This window comes from Manis pentadactyla, chromosome 12, assembly GCF_030020395.1.
Source record: "Manis pentadactyla isolate mManPen7 chromosome 12, mManPen7.hap1, whole genome shotgun sequence".
In the NCBI taxonomy this organism is placed as follows: Eukaryota; Metazoa; Chordata; class Mammalia; order Pholidota; family Manidae; genus Manis; species Manis pentadactyla.
The window spans coordinates 80,381,266-80,398,511 of record NC_080030.1 but is presented as its reverse complement, the minus strand read 5'-3'; the positions used below and the strand labels follow the sequence as shown (position 1 = coordinate 80,398,511).

General features: G+C 41.5%; 1 long non-coding RNA gene across 1 annotated transcript in view; it reads left to right on the top strand.

Moving 5' to 3' along the window:
• The window catches only part of LOC130679830 (uncharacterized), a 42,025-nt gene extending 25,335 nt beyond the window's left edge, over positions 1 to 16,690 (top strand). The window contains exon 3 of the long non-coding RNA XR_008992787.1: positions 16,085 to 16,690. This is a non-coding gene — a long non-coding RNA (uncharacterized LOC130679830). The remainder of the gene's footprint in view (positions 1 to 16,084) is intronic.
• The last annotated feature ends 556 nt before the right edge of the window (positions 16,691 to 17,246 follow it).

Below are 17,246 nucleotides of genomic sequence, written 5' to 3'. Positions count from 1 at the left end.
CATCTACATTCATCAGGGATATTGGACTGTTATTTTCTTTTTTGGTGGGGTCTTTGCCTGGTTTTGTTATTAGTGTGGTTTTGGCTTCATAGAATGAGTTTGGGAGTATTCCCTCCTCTTCTATTTTTGGAAAACTTTAGGGAGAATGGGTATTATGTCTTCTCTGTATGTCTGATAAAATTCTGAGGTAAATCCATCTGGCCCGGGGCTTTTGTTCTTGGGTAGTTTTTTGATTACCATTTCAGTTTCTTTGTTAGTAATTGGTTTGTTTAACTTTTGTGTTTCTTCCTTGGTCAGACTTGGAAGGTTGTATTTTTCTAGGAAGTTGTCCATTTATTCTAGGTTTTCCAGCTTGTTGCATACAGGTTTTCATAGTAGTCTTTAATAATTCTTTGTATTTCTTTGGACACTGTCATGATTTTTTCTTTCTCATTTCTGATTCTGTTGATGTGAGTTGATTCTCTTTTTCTCTTAGTAAGTTTGGCTAGAGGCTTATCGATTTAGTTTATATTCCCAAAGAACCAATTCTTGGTTTCAGTGATTTTTTTCTATTCTTTTATTCTTCTCAATTTTGTTTATTTCTGCTCTGATTTTTATTATGCCCCTCCTTCTGCTGACTTTAGGCCTCATTTGTTCTTCTTATTCCAGTTTCAATAATTGTGATGTTAGAGTATTCATTTGGGATTGTTCTTCCTTCTTTAAGTGTGCCTGGATTGCTATATACTTTCCTCTTAAGACTGCTTTCACTGCGTCCCACAGAAGTGGGGGCTTTGTGTTTTTGTTGTCATTTGTTTCCATATATTCCTTGATCTCTATTTTAATTTGTTCGTTGATCCATTGATTATTTAGGAGCATGTTGTAAAGTCTACATGTGTTTGTGAGCCTTTCTGTTTTCTTTGTAGAATTTATTTCTAGTTTTATACCTTTGTGGTCTGAAAAGTTGGTTGGTAGAATTTCAATATTTTGGAATTTACTGAGGCTCTTTTTGTGGGCTAGTATGTGGTCTATTCTGGAGAATGTTCCATGTCCACTTGAGAATAATGTGTATCTTGTTGCTTTTGGATGTAGAGTTCTATAGATGTCTACTAGGTCCGTTTGTTCTAGTGTGTTGTTCAGTGCCTCCATGTCCTTACTTATTTTCTGTCCAATGGATCTATCCTTCGGTGAGTGGCATGTTGAAGTCTCCTAAAATGAATGCATTGCCTTCTGTTTCCCCCTTTATTTCTGTTAGTATTTGTTTCACATATGCTGGTGCTCCTGTGTTGGGTACATATATATTTAGAATGGTTATATCCTCTTGTTGGACTGAGCCCTTTATCATTACATAATGTTCTTCTTTATCTCTTTTTACTTTGTTTTGAAGTCTATTTTGTCCGATACTAGTACTGCAAACGCTGCTTCCTTCTCGCTGTTGTTTTCATGAAATATGTTTTTCCATCCCTTGACTTTTAGTCTGTACATGTCTTTGGGTTTGAGGTGAGTTTCTTGTAAGCAGTATATAGATGGGTCTTGCTTTTTTATCCATTCTATTACTCTGTGTCTTTTGATTGGTGCATTCAGTCCATTTACATTTAGGGTGACTATTGAAAGATATGTACCTATTGCCATTGCAGGCTTTAGATTCATGGTTACCAAAGAGTCAAGGTTAGCTTCTTTAGTATCTTACTACCTAACTTAGGTTGCTTATTGAGCTGTTACGTACACTGTCTGCAGATTCTTTTCTTCTCTCCCTTCTTATTCCTCCTCCTCCATTCTTTATATGTTGGTTGTTTTAATCTGTGCTCTTTTGTTTCCTTTATCTGCTTTTAGTGGGTAGTTGCTTTATTTAGTATTTGATTGGTCTGCTTTCTTTGCTGTGGTTTTATTTTCTCTGATGACATCTGTTTAGTCTTAGGAGTGCTCCCATCTAGAATATTCCCTCCAGAATACCCTGTAGAGGTGGTTTATGGGAAGCAAATTCCCTCAACTTTTGCTTGTCTGGGAATTGTTTAATCTGTCCTTCATATTTAAATGATAATCGTGCTGGATACAGTATTCTTGGTTCAAGGCCCTTCTGTTTCATTGCATTAAATATATCATGCCATTCTCTTCTGGCCTGTAAGGTTTGTGTTTAGAAGTCTGATGATAGCCTGATGGGTTTTCCTTTATAGGTGACCTTTTTCTTCTCTCTAGCTGCCTTTAAACCTCTGTCTTTGTCCTTGATCTTTGCCATTTTAATTATTATGTGTCTTGTTTTTGTCCTCCTTGGGTCCTTTCTGTTGGGAGTTTTGTGTATTTCCGTGGTCTGATCAATTATTTCCTCCCCCAGTTTGGAGAAGTTTTCAGTAATTATTTCTTCAAAGACACTTTCTATCCCTTTTTCTCTCTCTTCTTCTTCTGGTTCCCCTATAATGTGGATATTATTCCTTTTGGATTGGTCACACAGTTCTCTTAATATTGTTTCATTTGTGGAGATCCTTTTATCTCTCTTTTTGTCATCTTCTATGCGTTCCTGTTATCTGATTTCTATTCCATCAATGGCCTCTTGCATCTTATCCATTCTGCTAATAAATCCTTCCAGAGTTTGTTTCACTTCTGTAATCTCCCTCCGGACGTCATCCCTTAGCTCTTCTATATTTCTCTGCATCTCCATCAGCCTGTTTATGATTTTTATTTTGAAATCTTTTTCAGGAAGACTGGTTAGGTCTGTCTCCTCAGGTGTTGTCTCTGTGTACTTTGCCTCAAATTCTGCCTTTCCTTGGTGATGGAGATAGTTTGCAGAGCTGGCATGTGTGACAGCTGGGAGAACGTCCCTTCTTGTTGGTTTGTGGCCTTCCTCTCCTGGGAGAACAGTGACCTCTAGTGGCTTGTGCTGGGCATCTGCACGCTGATGCGGCTTCTCATTCTTGCCTGGCCACTATGGAGTTTATCTCTGCTGTTGCTGTGTGTGTAGCCTGCCTCGGGCTTCTGCTCCAATATGGCAGAGCCACATTGGAGAGGCAACAGCCATGAGAAGCCTCTGAGCTGCCCTGCTATCCACAGGTTTAGGCTGCCTGGAGTTCCCCGGGATTCCCTGCTGCTGGGCTAAATGAACCGGGATGCTTCCATCCGGCGGTGGCGTCCCTGTCCTTTTAGACTTCCAAAAAGCACTCACTTTTGTTTGTCCCTCGGGGGCCGGCTGTGGGGACCTGCTCACAGGTCTTACTGTCCTGTTTCCCTAGTTTTCAGCACCCCACGCATGCACTGTCTCTGCGGTCCGGTGCGTATGGCTAGGGCTGGATATTTTGCAGTCTTGGGCTCCCTTCCCCTCCCTGCTCCAACTTCTCTCCTCCCACCCAGATCTGGCATGTGGGGCACTCGTGTCCCTTCGGGCCGCAGCTTGTATCTTACCCCCTTCACGTGGCACTGGGTTCTCGCAGGTGTGGATGTCGTCTGGCTGTTGTCCTGTGTGTTCTGGTCTGTCTTTTAGGAAGAGTTGTCTTTTTTCTTTTTTTCTTTTTCTAAGGAAGAGTTGTCTTTGTTGTGTTTTCAAAAATATATGTGGTTTTGGGAGGATATTTCCGCTGCTCTACTCATGCCGCTGAAAGGGTATCTCACCGTGACCCTCCTTACCCAGAATGACTCAGGAGACATGGGCCCACGCAAGAGACTTTATTATCTGAAAGAGAGAGTGCCTGCCCCAGATGGGGGTGGAGAGAGAGGGGGGGATCTGAGCAGCAGAGAGAGCAGTGGGACAGAGAGAGCAGAGAGAGAGAGAGAGGGAGAGCGCAGGAAGAGCAGGGAGACAGAGAGACAGAGACAAAGAAAGAGAGCAGCAAAGTGAGTGAGAGATTGCAGCAGCGTGGTGCCTTTTATTGTGGCGGATCCACTCGGCCTGTTGCTTTGGGGGAGGGTCGGGATGTTTAGAGATAAGGCGGGGTAAACCCAGTCAAGCTCCAGGCAAGCCCAGGCATAGTTCTCACTGGCTTATGTGCTTTGGACCATGGGGCTAATGGAGGATAAATTACTATATTCTTATATTCCTCCCTTTTCTGTTTTGTAAGTGGTAGAGGATTTGGGAAGGGGTGAAGGTTAGTCTTCAGTAACTGCTTCCTGCTGATTAGGGGCGATAAAGTTCTTTTGTATTGATGGGGGGTGGTCCTCAGATGAGCCTTTGGTCTGCAGTGGTGATGGCATTTTCCAGGTTCAATAAGGATCATCATCTTTGGAGAGGGGTTGGTAATTCTGTAATATAAGCTGGTTAAAGTTTTGGTTATAAATTTTTTGCATTTGGGCCAATTGCTATGTTTACATAGGGTGGCTGAATTAATAGCATTTTTGGGGACATATGTGTAGGCAGCAAAGCAACCTGTAGGGCAAAGGGAATCGCTGATGGTGCAATCTTTTGGACAGTCTGAAGGAAAAGAAAGGGCTGGTGTTGGGAAGATAGGTCTCATGAGAGAATAAGTGTTGAGACCAGGGTTAATAATCCTGAAGCATGATGCATGGCGGTTGTAAGGGAGGTCTTAGGACTCCATCTGGCAGAAACTTCTTCAGTGATGATTGGAAGTGGAGATGAGCAGCCTGAAATGTGGAGAGTGAGAGGTCCCATCAGGGTGGAGGAGTAGGAACCTGTGGGAGATTTGGTGGGAGGGGAATAAAGGGAGACAAACGACTTATGGTGGGAGTTGTGTATCTAGAGGGGAAGACCCTGGAGTTTAACTGCAGTTGGTATGGAAAGGATTACTGTGTATGGTCCTTGCCATTTGGGAGTTAGGGATGGTGTTTCTTGGTGTTTGGAATGGGCATGGTTTGGAGAAGGATTTTCCTGTCTATGGTAATGGCCTTGCAGCGCGGGGAGTGCTGAACTCCCAGGTATGTGACCTGAGCGGCAGACAGGTGAACTTTGCAGGGTGAAACTCGATAGCTGTGTTCTGAGAGAAAGTTTCAAAGGAAAATAGTATCCTGTTGAGAGGTTTGTAGGGAGGGACTGCACAGGAGATCATCTACATATTGAAGGAGGGTGGAGCTTGAGAGAGTAAGGAATTTGAGGTCCTGTGTTAGAGCCTGTCCAAAAAGGTGGGGACTATCCCTAAAGCCTTGGGGAAGGACTTGTTAAGTGTTCTCTGAATATTAAAAATTAACATAAAAAATTTCCTGCCTTGATTTTTCTCTGGGATACTGGCGTCTTGGTCTGGGAGCATATCTAAAAGGTTGCCTGCTCAGCTCCCAAGGTGGGCTGAGGTATTGTCTATTTGCTAAAGAATCCTGCCTTTTACTATGTCATCTGCAGCTGGGTCTGCATGCTAAGTTAGTTGCTCAGTTTGCAAAATTACCTTGTCAGATCTGAAGGAGGAAAGACAGCACATAGGCTTGGGCCTTTTAGTATGCTAAAGTTAATCTTATACACAATTACAAATGATTAGCATAATAAAACATGTGCTACTCTTCTTTATCTGGGAACATTAACTGATCTCACTGAAGAATGATTCTAGAGCTTAATGTTCAAAATAGTTTTAGTAGGGGGGTTTCCTAGCATGTAGTTTTACATTGCTCTGACTGCAAATATCCTGCCTTGCTTTTTTCAGAGGCTCTCACCTTATTTTAAGCCTATGATCCCTGTTTCATTCCCCCTCTACAGATGGAGACTCTAGCTGCTGTTAGTCAAAAGGGGTGATGACCGCTCTGGCTGTTTCATGCTGAGAAGGGGCGCAGTAAAGGGTGCAGCTAGGTCTCCATCACTGGTCAGTTGAGAGGGCCTCAGAAGGTTGGCACTTCTATTCTAGGTTTTATTTCAATTACTATTTGCAGTTTTGTGGCTTTTAGGCAAGAGAGAACAAATTGTTAGGTTAAGTAGCAACTTCTGGAGTTGGAATTTCCATTCTGGAAAGACAATCTTGACGAGATTAAGAATGCATGGCTGAATATGAGAACTAGAAATATGAAGAGTCTAATTGAGAATCGTAGCCAGGTTACATGGGGAAACTAGAATTCAGGTTCAAGTTTACATCTCAATGACTAGTATTAGGATTTACTATAGATAAGACTGCATTATTGAAACAATACTTTTCTCTAAAATCACTCTCATTTTTTTAGAAGTAACCAGGTTAAGAAAATAAGTAACGCTTGGCTTGATTATTTACATAAGTGCAGCAAGAAGAGCAATTGATTACATAGGCTCCTTTAAATGTGCTTTGCTGGAACTTTTTGTAAGGAATTTCAGATTGAACTTTTAAGTGCTTCTTGAGGCCAGAAAGCCAAGCCAGACTTGCCATCAGGTTGTGCCTGCAGTACCTGTAAGATTTGAGTGAGTTCCTCTCTTCTTGAGGTTCTCAAGACATTCCTGAGGTTCCTGCACCTGTCAGGAAGTGACCTTCCTTACTCACCTGGTAAGGCTGCTGGGAAATCTGTAAGCAAGGTACCAGGCCAGTTCTTCTAAGGGGCTTTGTTGGCTTTATAAAGTCAATCTTAGTTCCTTAAAGCTGTCTGTTCATATCTGAGTTTACACACATGTCTCTCAGGTATGACGTTCTAGTCAAAGCCTTGGTAATATAACCAGTGTTTTTAATTGGTCCTCTTACAAGGAAAGCAGATTGTTATTGAACTTATGCAAATAAACATACTGCAATGAAATATAAAAATTGTCACTGAGAGTTTTTAAATTCTGGAGGGATCAGGTAGAGAGAAAGATAAAGTTTCAATTCTGCTTATAAAGGCAGTCATTTACTGAACTGTTGTCAGCTTAAGAGAAAAAGCTTAAAACACTTTATCAACAACATTTGAAACAAAAAGCCACCAAATCATCTTCCTTAGCTTACTTAATCCTATGTAACTAATACCTGTTCTGCTGAAGTCTAATTTTTACTAGTTTAGGAGTAATGAAACAGTGAGTATAGATGACAAAAGACTTACAAATGACAATGGTTAAAGATCTGATGAGAGCTTACTGTAAGACAGTTGTCATAGGGAAATTTGGATATTTCTGAAACACAAAACATTTAGTAACAAAGTATCATCATTCTCTGTGATACTGCCTTCCAGGTAATTAAGCAGGTAATTATATATCAGATAAATAAGTCAAATTAGCCAAATACTTTCTCCAATGAGAAAAAATTGCTCTGACATATTCCAGGGGCCCTCTGGAAAATATCAGAGTGAATTAGAGGTAAAAAGCACCTTTTTGAATTTGATTTTGGGAAGCTGTTATAAGTTTTAAGGCACTTGCTTAAATAGTTACATTAGACAAAGCTACACTTCACTTTAAGCATTTTTCTTTGAAAGATTTAACAGATACCATCAACTTAAATGACTTTAGGTAAACTTAGGCAGCTGATAACCACAAGGACATGTCTATTCAGTTCAACTTAAATTAGCATTAACGCTTAATATCTTCTATTAGAATTTTCTGGAAATTTTAGAATGTCCAATTTTTACAAGCGCTTGTCCCTAAATCAATTTTTATTAGTACCATCCGGAGGTAGAAAAATATACTTCATTTACACACTTAGACACAAACATACAGATTGAGACGTAATGATACAGTGAGAGAACAAAGCTCCTGGCGTGAGCCAGGAGGGGACAAGAGAGCCTGTGGTGGTGCATTGTCTAGGAGTTTTATAGGCAGTTGAGAATATTTGGGAATGTGAAAAAAGCTTAGGAGTGTGACCTTTAAGGCAGGTAGTAGGTGTTTAGGATTGCAGGGGAGACAGAGAGCTTGGTTCGGAGGTAGGAGAAAGCCTGGATATATGGGATCTCTTTCCATTTGCCCGTACGCTCACAGAAGTTGTATAAGTTGTGGAAAATTTTAGGATCTAAAGAGCCATTGGGGGACCATTTAGACTGATTGTCTGCAGAATACTGTGGCCAGATCTCATTACAGTAGTGAATGAGCTTAAAAGGTTTGAGGTCTGGAGTGAGGTGGCAGGGCTTTAGATCATTGAGTAAGCACCCTAGCAGTGAATCTGCGGGAATGTAGGGGCCAGATCCCATGGTGAGAACGAGATCGTTCAGAAGTCACTGAGGCATCCCTGAGCAATTGATAAGGTCGCAGAGAAGACCAGGCACAGTTAGGGGATCGTCACCACCTCCAACTGTGGGGTTGAGGTGAAAACGCCAGGGAGGCTTGGTACCTGGTACCAGGAGTTTTTGAGTCGAGTAGAAATATAGATAAAGGGAGACCGGGCCTCAGTGGATGAGTATTCTCACCATGGGGAGGCAGAGAAGGGTCAACTTTGGGGATCAACCATGACCCTGAAAGTCGTGGTTGGGGGTGCCCCTGTTCCAGAGGAGCCCTTGAGGGTGCTGGACACTCAACGGTCACTTCCCAGGTTCCAAAGAGACATTTAAGTCGACCATGAAGGGGAGACTCACCAAATCGAAGGCCGGTGTTGGGCAAGAGGACGAACAACTGGGGCAATGGACAGTGAGCCCGTGGAGGAGGTTTGGGCAGTGAGGGTTCCCAGAGCAGCTCAGGTTCCCAGAGGAAGAGCAATGTCAATGGGAGGGCCTCATCCGAAGTCACCGCACCAATGAAAGAGTATCTCGCCACAACTGTAAGAATGAGAATAAGTTAGCATAAGAGTAGCCATCTTAAGGGCCTAGAAGCAGTTTTCTGAAGTTGTGACTTAAAAGAAAAAAACTGGAACTGGGTAAGGCCTTGGAAAACAAGTTAATCATGAACACCGGGATGGGGGCAGCTGTGGCCTTCAGTCAGCTAACCTTGGTCGGTTAATCCTACATACCAAGCTTATTATGCAGAACCTCCCTAACAATTGAGGAGTGGTCTTATCTTGCTCTTGCTTAACCCCAGGATGTATGTCTTGCAAAGATAATGTGCAGCTGTGGAAAATTACTAAGAGTTAAGTGTTTTGAAAATGCTATATAAACCCTTGGTTTTGAGTGCTCGGGGTCCTTGTTGAAACCCGCTGTACGGGTCAGACACTTGGACCCCAGCTAGCTGGAATAACAATAAACCTCTTGCTTGTTGCATCGATCTGCCGTGGCCTTCGTCTCCTCACTGGGGGTGAAGCGCAGACTGGAATAAGGCCATTGGGTCTTACATTTGGGGGCTCGTCCAGGATCGCGTGCCCCCCCGGAGGAACGACAAGCCAAGGATCGGAGGCTTGCCCTGGCCAGGTATTACTGTGTTTGTGTCCGTGTGTCTCTTGTCAAACCTGTAAGAACGTTCTGTGTTTAATCAGAAAGTGCCTTACCAGCTGGTGAGCGCACCCAGTGTTTTTGTTCGCGAACAAGCCTGAAACCTGTATAAAGCCTGTGGGAGCGCCAATCTATGTCTGGGTTGGCATAGAGTTAGGCGGACGTGCTGGCAGGTCGCCGACCAGGGGTCTTGGGAGACGTCCCTTGCCCCCGTCTGGAGGACGAGGTCCTCATCTGTGAGGAAAGTCGGCTGCCGCTGCAGTCCGACAGGCTCTCAACTTAACTTTCAGGTTTGTCTCTGCGGCCGTGGCAGATTCTTCTCTGTAGGCGCCTGGTTGTTGTTTGTCGTGTTTGTCTTAGTCTTTTTCACAGAATAAATGGGACAGACGCAGACGACCCCCTTGTCTCTCATGACAGACCATTTTTCTCAGACGTTAGAGAGAGAGCTCACAATTTGAGCACGGACATCAGGAAGAGAAAATTTCGTGTTTTCTGCACCTCAAGTGGCCATCCTTTAACGTTGGCTGGCTGCCGGAGGGAACCTTATCATTATGTCTCAGTCTGTATATTTGTGTGTCTAAGTGTGTAAATGAAAATATCTTTCTACCTCCGGATGGTATTAATGAAATTGATTTAAAGACAAGCACTTGTGAAAATTGGGCATTCTAAAACTTCCAGAAAATCTGATGGAAAATGTTAAGCATTAATGCTAATTTGAGTTTGCCTGAGGCAGGCATGTCCTTGTGGTTATCAGCTGCCAAAGTTTACTTAAAGTCATTTAAGTTGATGTTACCTGTTAAACATTTCAAGAAGATGCTTGAAGAAAAGCTTGACTTTGTCTAATGTTTAGTAAAAGTTTTCTAAGTAATCTGGCATAGTTGCTAAAAATAAGTAAACAAGTGTAGCAAATAAACATCTTAATAATAATACTGTATTAATGTATAACAGTGTGTATGTATGCAAACAGCTTGAGAATTTTTGTGGTAACCAAAATTTTTAAAGTTTGCTAAGTTATATAGACATATTTTGTGCCTAATGAGAAATTGTGTTGTAAAGCACATTTCCAAAAATGATAATATATATTCATAGATGAAGAATGCTAGTGTAACCGTTTACGGTGGCCTGTTTTTCAGTGTTCACTGAAAGTTAAAGTATCAAATGATTTTAAGTTCTAATGAAAACTACTTAAATAAGGAAAACATTTCTCTGTGCTAAAAGATGTATGTTTTAATAAGAGAAGGTATAAAGAATGGAAACTCGTCTGCATGCTAAAGAATGTGTTTTTTGATAAAAGAAAGTGGCTTTGTTCTAAAGTGCAGCTGTTTGTTAGAGAGGGACGGAGAGACAGAGACAAAGAGAGAGCAGTGTGGTGCAGCAGCGTGGTGCCTTTTGTTGTAGCGGATCCGCTCAGCCTGTTGCTTTGGAGGAGGGTCAAGATGTTTAGAGATAAGGCGGGACAAACCCAGGCAAGCCCAGGCATAATTCTCACCCGTTTATGTGCTTGAGACCATGGGGCAAATGAAGAATAAATTACTATATTCTTACAGATATAGTCATGCTATGTGAAATTAAAGCAAGTGAGTCTTGATATCAAGTGCACAGCAAAATTAGAATTTTGTTTCCAGTTAAAAAGAAAAACAAAAAACAGGTTTCTTTAACTGTTAGTCTGCTCTTAATGTTGAAAGATTGCAAAGGGTTCTCTAATTGTTTTTTCAAAGCAGTTTCTCATGCTTAAAGTCTCAGTGAGTTGCCAGAATATTTTTTTAAAAAATGAAATCTTAATATTAAAAAGACTAAAAGCTAAAGTTTGTTAACAACTGTGTAATCTTTATTTGCCTTTGAAATATTTTGTTGTTGAAAATGATTGCATGGCATGAGAAATTGAATTATTTATTCCTTATATTTTTACTAGTAGAAAAATCTCTCTAACCAACAAATGATTAAAGTTGTTACTGATTATTTGTTTTCTTAATTTATCCTCCTAAGCAGAATAGTAACAAAGCTTTTTTTTTAGCTGATTAAATGCACTTAGTTAACAAACCAAAATTTATTCTTAAAAATTAAACTGTGTAGAATCTGGACAAGATTATGTTTCTCCCAGAAAAACAGGTTTCACTGTAAAGGTTTAGATGGACAAACGTGTGACCACTTTTGAGAAAGGTTGTAATAGATTTTTTTGAGAACCACCAGGTCTTCTTGTTTAATTTATATGCTGTGGATATGTTTGTATGTTTTAAAAAACATGGAGGACTCTCCATATTTTTTAATGCAAATGATCTTATAAGCTGCTATGCAAATTCTATTAAAAGCTCTATCTACTATTAAAGAATAAAACGTTCTTGAAGCTTTCAGGGAAGACCTGTAGACTTAAGCACTTTCTCTGCTTTTTTGTATCTGGTCTTGGACACTTATGCTGAGTTATGTTCTTATTATTTTCACTGTTTGTAAGCTATTGATTGTATATAATCTTTAAACCATCCAAATATCCAGCATATATTTCCATGTCACCACAACCCACTATTGACGCCATGAATGAAATGGCTGGTTAGAAAGCCAAAGGTCATCATTTCTCAGTCCCTAAATGAAGAGGTAAAATGCCTGATCTCTTTCATCTCAAAGCATATTTCTAGTCAAATCTGAATATCTGTGTGAAGGAAAGAGACATTTAAATTTGAGATTCTGCTTAAACTTTTAAGTTGAATTTGACTATAGCCATATTCATTCTTTGTATGTATCTCTAACAGGTCTTTTGTATGCCTAGTGATATTATACTCTGCCTTGAGTTTAGACAGTTCTTTCAGCTAAATGTGCATTCTTATTGTAGCTTTTTTCCCCTCCTGAAGATGAAAGCAGAAGAATCTACCATCTGCTACCATTCTCTCAAGAATGCTTGGTAACCTAGATTATTTTGACTTTATATATATTGTCTTTAAAAACTGACAGCAGCAGTCTCCCCTGCTGCCCCACCTTTTTAAGATATCTCGTTTACTGTGCTGGGTATATAGACAATAAATGTGTAATGATAGACAGTTCTAAAAGAATTAAATGCAAAGAAGTGCTTTTACCTCTAGTTAACTCTGATATTTTCCAGAGGGCCCCTAGAACATGTCAGAAGAATTTTTTCTCATTAGAGAAAGTATTTGACTAATTTGGCTTATTTATCTGATATATATATATATATATATATATATATATATATATATATATATATATATATTTACCAGGAAAGCACTGTCAAAGAGAATAATGCTAAACTTTGTTACTGAATGTTTTGTATTACAGAAATATCAGAATTTCCTTATGTCAACTGTCTTACAGTGGGCTCTCATCGGATCTTTGACCATTGTCATTTGTAAGTTTTTTGTCATTTATAGTCACTGTTTTGTTGTTCCTGGACTGGTAAAGAACTGGATTTTAGCAGAACAGGTATTAGTTACATAAGATTACATAAACTAAAGAAAATGGCTTTGTGTCTTTTTGTTTCGAATGTTGCTGATAGAGTGTTTTGAGCTTGTTCTCTTAAGCTGACAACAGTTTGGTAGATGGCTGTCTTTATAAGCAGAACTGAGACATCCTTCTCTACCTGATCCCTACAGAGTTTAAAAACTTTCAGTGACTGTTTTTGTATTCCATGGCAGTATGTTTATTTGCATGAGTTTAGTAAGAATCTGCTTTCCTTGTGAGAAGACTAATTAAGAACACTGGTTATACTGCCAGGGCTTTGGCTGGAATGTCATACTTGAGAGATATGTGCATGGACTCAGATGTGAACAACTTTAAGGAACTAAGATTGACTTTATAGGGCCAACAAAGCCCCTTGGAAGAACTAGCCTGGTACCTTGCTTGCAGAGTTCCCAGCAGCCTTACCAGGTGAGTAAAGAAGGTCGCTTCCTGGCAGGTGCAGAGACCTCGAGAAGAGAGGAATTCATCCAAATCTACAGGTACTGCAGGCAAAGCCTGATGGCAGGTCTGGCTTGGCTCTGGCCTCAAGAGGCCTTTAAAAGTTCAATCTGAGGTTCCTTGCAAAAAGTTCCAGCAAAGCATATTTAAAAGAGCCTGTGTAATCAATTGCTCTTCTTGCTGCACTTGTGCAAATAATCAAGCCAGCTGTTAATTATTTTCTTAACCTGGTTACTTCTAATAAAAATGAAAGTGATTTTAAAGTATTGTTTCAATAACGCAGCCTCCTTCCAGAATAGAAAATCCAACTCCAGATGTTGTTACATAACCTAATAACACAATTTGTTTTATCTTGCCTAGAAGCCACAAAACTGCAAAGAGTAATAGAAACAAAACCCAGAATAGAAGCGCTAGCCTTCTGAGGCCCTCTCAACTGACCAGTGATAGAGACCTAGCTGCACCCTTTACTGCGCCCCCTTCTCAGCACGAAGCAGCCAGAGCGGTCATCACCCCTTTTCCCTAGCAGCAGCTAGAGTCTCTACCTGTAGAGGAGAGAATGAGACAGGGACCATAGGCTTAGACAGAATAAAGTGAGAGCCTCTGGAAGAGGCGGGGCGGGATATTTGCAATCAGAGCAATGTAACTACATGCTGGAACTCCCCCCTACTGGAACTATGTTGAACATGGAACTCTAGAATCATTCTTCAGTGAGATCAGTTAATGATCCCCAGATAGAGAGGAGTAGCACATGTTTTGTTATGCTAGTCATTTGTAATCGTGTATGAGATTCGCTTTGGCATACTGGAGGGCCCGGGCCTGTGTGCTGTCTTTCCTCCTTCAGATCTGACTAGGTAATTTTGCAAGCTGAGCAATTGACTTAGCACGCAGACCCAGCTGTAGACGGCATAGTAAAAAGCAAGATTCTTTAGCAAATAGACAATATCTCAGCCCACCTTATAGGCTGGGCATGCAATATTTTGATGTGCACCCGAACCAAGGCGCCAGTGTCCCAGAGAAAAATCAAGGAAAGAAATTATCTTTAATATTCAAAGACCCCTTCCCCGTTACCCAGACTGACAACCGCGATTTATATAATAAGTTAAAAGCTCTCCAGGCAGTCGAAAGGGAAGTGTAGACCCAACTAAAAGCAGTCTATGAGCCCGGCACTTCAGGAGCAGCCCACCCGTTCCAAGTTAAAGACTTTGTGTTTGTAAAGTGACACCAAACGCAGACCCTTGAGCCACGGTAGAAAAGACCCTACTTAGTGTTACTGACCACCCCAACAGCAGTCAAAGTTGACAGGATTGCCGCCTGGATCCACGCATCTCATGTGAAACCCGTTGTCTCAGCCGAGACAGCTGACGACCATCTCACGTGGAGAGCCCAACCTACTGAGAATCCTCTCCAGCTTAAAAATCACCAGAAGACCCCTAAAGTGACCAAGTGCGCGTCCAGAGACACCAACGCCGTTTAGCTGACCCACGCACCATTCTCAAAAACTCTATTCCAAGATAACCACGTCAGCTGGACAAAGACAACCCTCAAAAGCTAAGACTGTGCCGTTCATATTGTGCCTTTCCCCTATTGCACTACTAAACAGATGACCTCTAATTTCATGATTGAAATAGTTACAAGAAGAAGAGGGGAATGTAAGAATGAGAATAAGTTAGCATAAGAGTAGCCATCTTAAGGGCCTAGAAGCAGTTTTCTGAAGTTGTGACTTAAAAGAAAAAAAACTGGAACTGGGTAAGGCCTTGGAAAACAAGTTAATCATGAACACCGGGATGGGGGCAGCTGTGGCCTTCGGTCAGCTAACCTTGGTCGGTTAATCCTACATACCAAGCTTATCGTGCAGAACCTCCCTAACAATTGAGGAGTGGTCTTATCTTGCTCTTGCTTAACCCCAGGATGTATGTCTTGCAAAGATAATGTGCAGCTGTGGAAAATTACTAAGAGTTAAGTGTTTTGAAAATGCTATATAAACCCTTGGTTTTGAGTGCTCGGGGTCCTTGTTGAAACCCGCTGTACGGGTCAGACACTTGGACCCCAGCTAGCTGGAATAACAATAAACCTCTTGCTTGTTGCATCGATCTGCCGTGGCCTTCGTCTCCTCACTGGGGGGAAAGCACAGACTGGAATAAGGCTGTTGGGTCTTACACAACCCTCCTTTCCCAGAATGACTCAGGAGACACGAGCCCATGCAAGAGATTTTATTATCTCAAAGAGAAAGTGGCTGCCCCAGACAGGGTTGGGGGGGGAGAGAGAGGGAGCAGCAGAGAGGGAAGCAGGACAGACAGAGACAAAGAGAGGGCAGCGAGAGAGAGACAGAGACACAGAGAGAGCGAGCAGTAGAGTGAGAGAGACAGAGAGAGGCAGAGAGACAGAGAGAGAGGGCAGCAGCGTGGTGCATTTTATTGTGGTGGATCCTCTTGGCCTGTTGCTTTGGGGGAGGGTCAGGATGTTTAGAGATAAGGTGGGGTAAGCCCAGTCAAGCCCCAGGCAAGCGCAGGCATAATTCTCACTGGCTTATGTGCTTGAGACCATGGGGCTAATGGAGGATAAATTACTATATTCTTACAGCCGCCATCTTGGCTCCCTCTCTACACACAGTGTTTTAAGAGTAATTGCTGCTGACAAGCACAGTTGACTGTGATTAAGATCATTGGCGTGACCTGAGGAGAGGCTTGTGTGATCACTGATAGTGAGGAGGAATTGGAATTGCTCAGCAATCTTCAGGAATAAGAACTCTGCACATGGAAGGTTCAAACACTAGTTCAAACCAATAGGAAAGAGGTCTAGATTACAGCAATACAACTTCAGTGCCAATTAAAACTGTTTTTTTTTCTTTAAAGTGCATGTGAATCATTTTAATTGCTACATGGTTCATTACAAAAGGACCAATCGGCTTCTGCTGTAAAATGTCAATGTCAGACCCGAATAAGGATCATTTCTTTTTAGGTCAGCATGCATCCTTATTGACCAGATTCACCTGATTTCTGATTTGAAGTGTGTTCAGCCATTTCATCATGCTGTATAAACAAAGCATCTTGGGTTTTTCATTCTCTTCCAGGTGGCCTTTTTGAAGGTGTGACTGTTGAAGCTGAGGCATTCCTCTCCTGGGCAGACAGCTCTGCAGCACGGAGCACAGCACAGGCCAGCAGTGGGCCCTGTGGGCAACAACTAGAGGCAAGAGCCGGAGCTGCAGAATGGGATGGTTGAATTCAAGTTTTGAGTTTTCCTGTTTGCATATTTTTCCCTAAGAGTTAACTTAAAATATTTGAAGAACCACATCTGGGAAGAAAGTTGTGTAGTAGCAGGCCAAGATAAGTATAGAAGTTAGATAACGTAGTTACAGTTAATATAGTTAAGAAGTTAGTTGCTAAGTCTGTTTCCCACAGAGAGAAATATTCACATTTGTGCTGTGTCAGCACCACCGGGAAGGATATTAGCTGGTGGAGACCCATCTGTCCTATGTGGAATGCAGTGAGGGACTTACCTGATGAAACTAAATGCTCACTGCTGATAGTCCAAGGAAATAAACATACAAATAACTTCTCAGGTTCATTTAAAACAAATTTAAAAAAAAGAAGTACAGACTTTTGTATTCCTTATTCAAAAATGCTCAATAAGTGTTTGTTAAATGAGTGATTATCAAATTAAAAGTTTTTGCATCTATGCAAACCTGCACGTGTCCCTTTTGGTCTGCATTTTCTTTACCAAATACTGCTACAAATCAGTAAATATGTCTCACTGGCATCCTGTTACAGTTATCTTAATCCCTGTGTATGAGAGCAGAAGGTGGAGAAACCATTGAATGAGAATGATAAAGCTAGAGGGAATCCTGTGGAGCACCGACAAGCTCCTCCAGCTCCTCGTTTGCCAGAGGTTTGGGACTGGCCTGTGAGCACACAGCTCCAAGCCCAGCTGGGGAGGCTGAGAGGCTGATCCTTCTGTCTTGCTCTGCATAAGAATGCCAGTGTGAATTTGCACCTATACTTGCTGCTTTGAAAGCCTATTGACGTTATCCTGGCCTACTGATCACCTAATACCTCTTCCGTCAAAGAAACCCAAGTTTTGTGACCCCTAATTTCCTAACACTCAATGCAGGTGTCAGTTGGCATTGTGATTGATGATCTTTTCATGGTTTCTTCTTCCTGGTAGTGTAACCAAAACACGTGTCCTACCAGCAAAGCAGTGGCGTAGCACTCTAGCTCTGTAACTGGTGACTGACA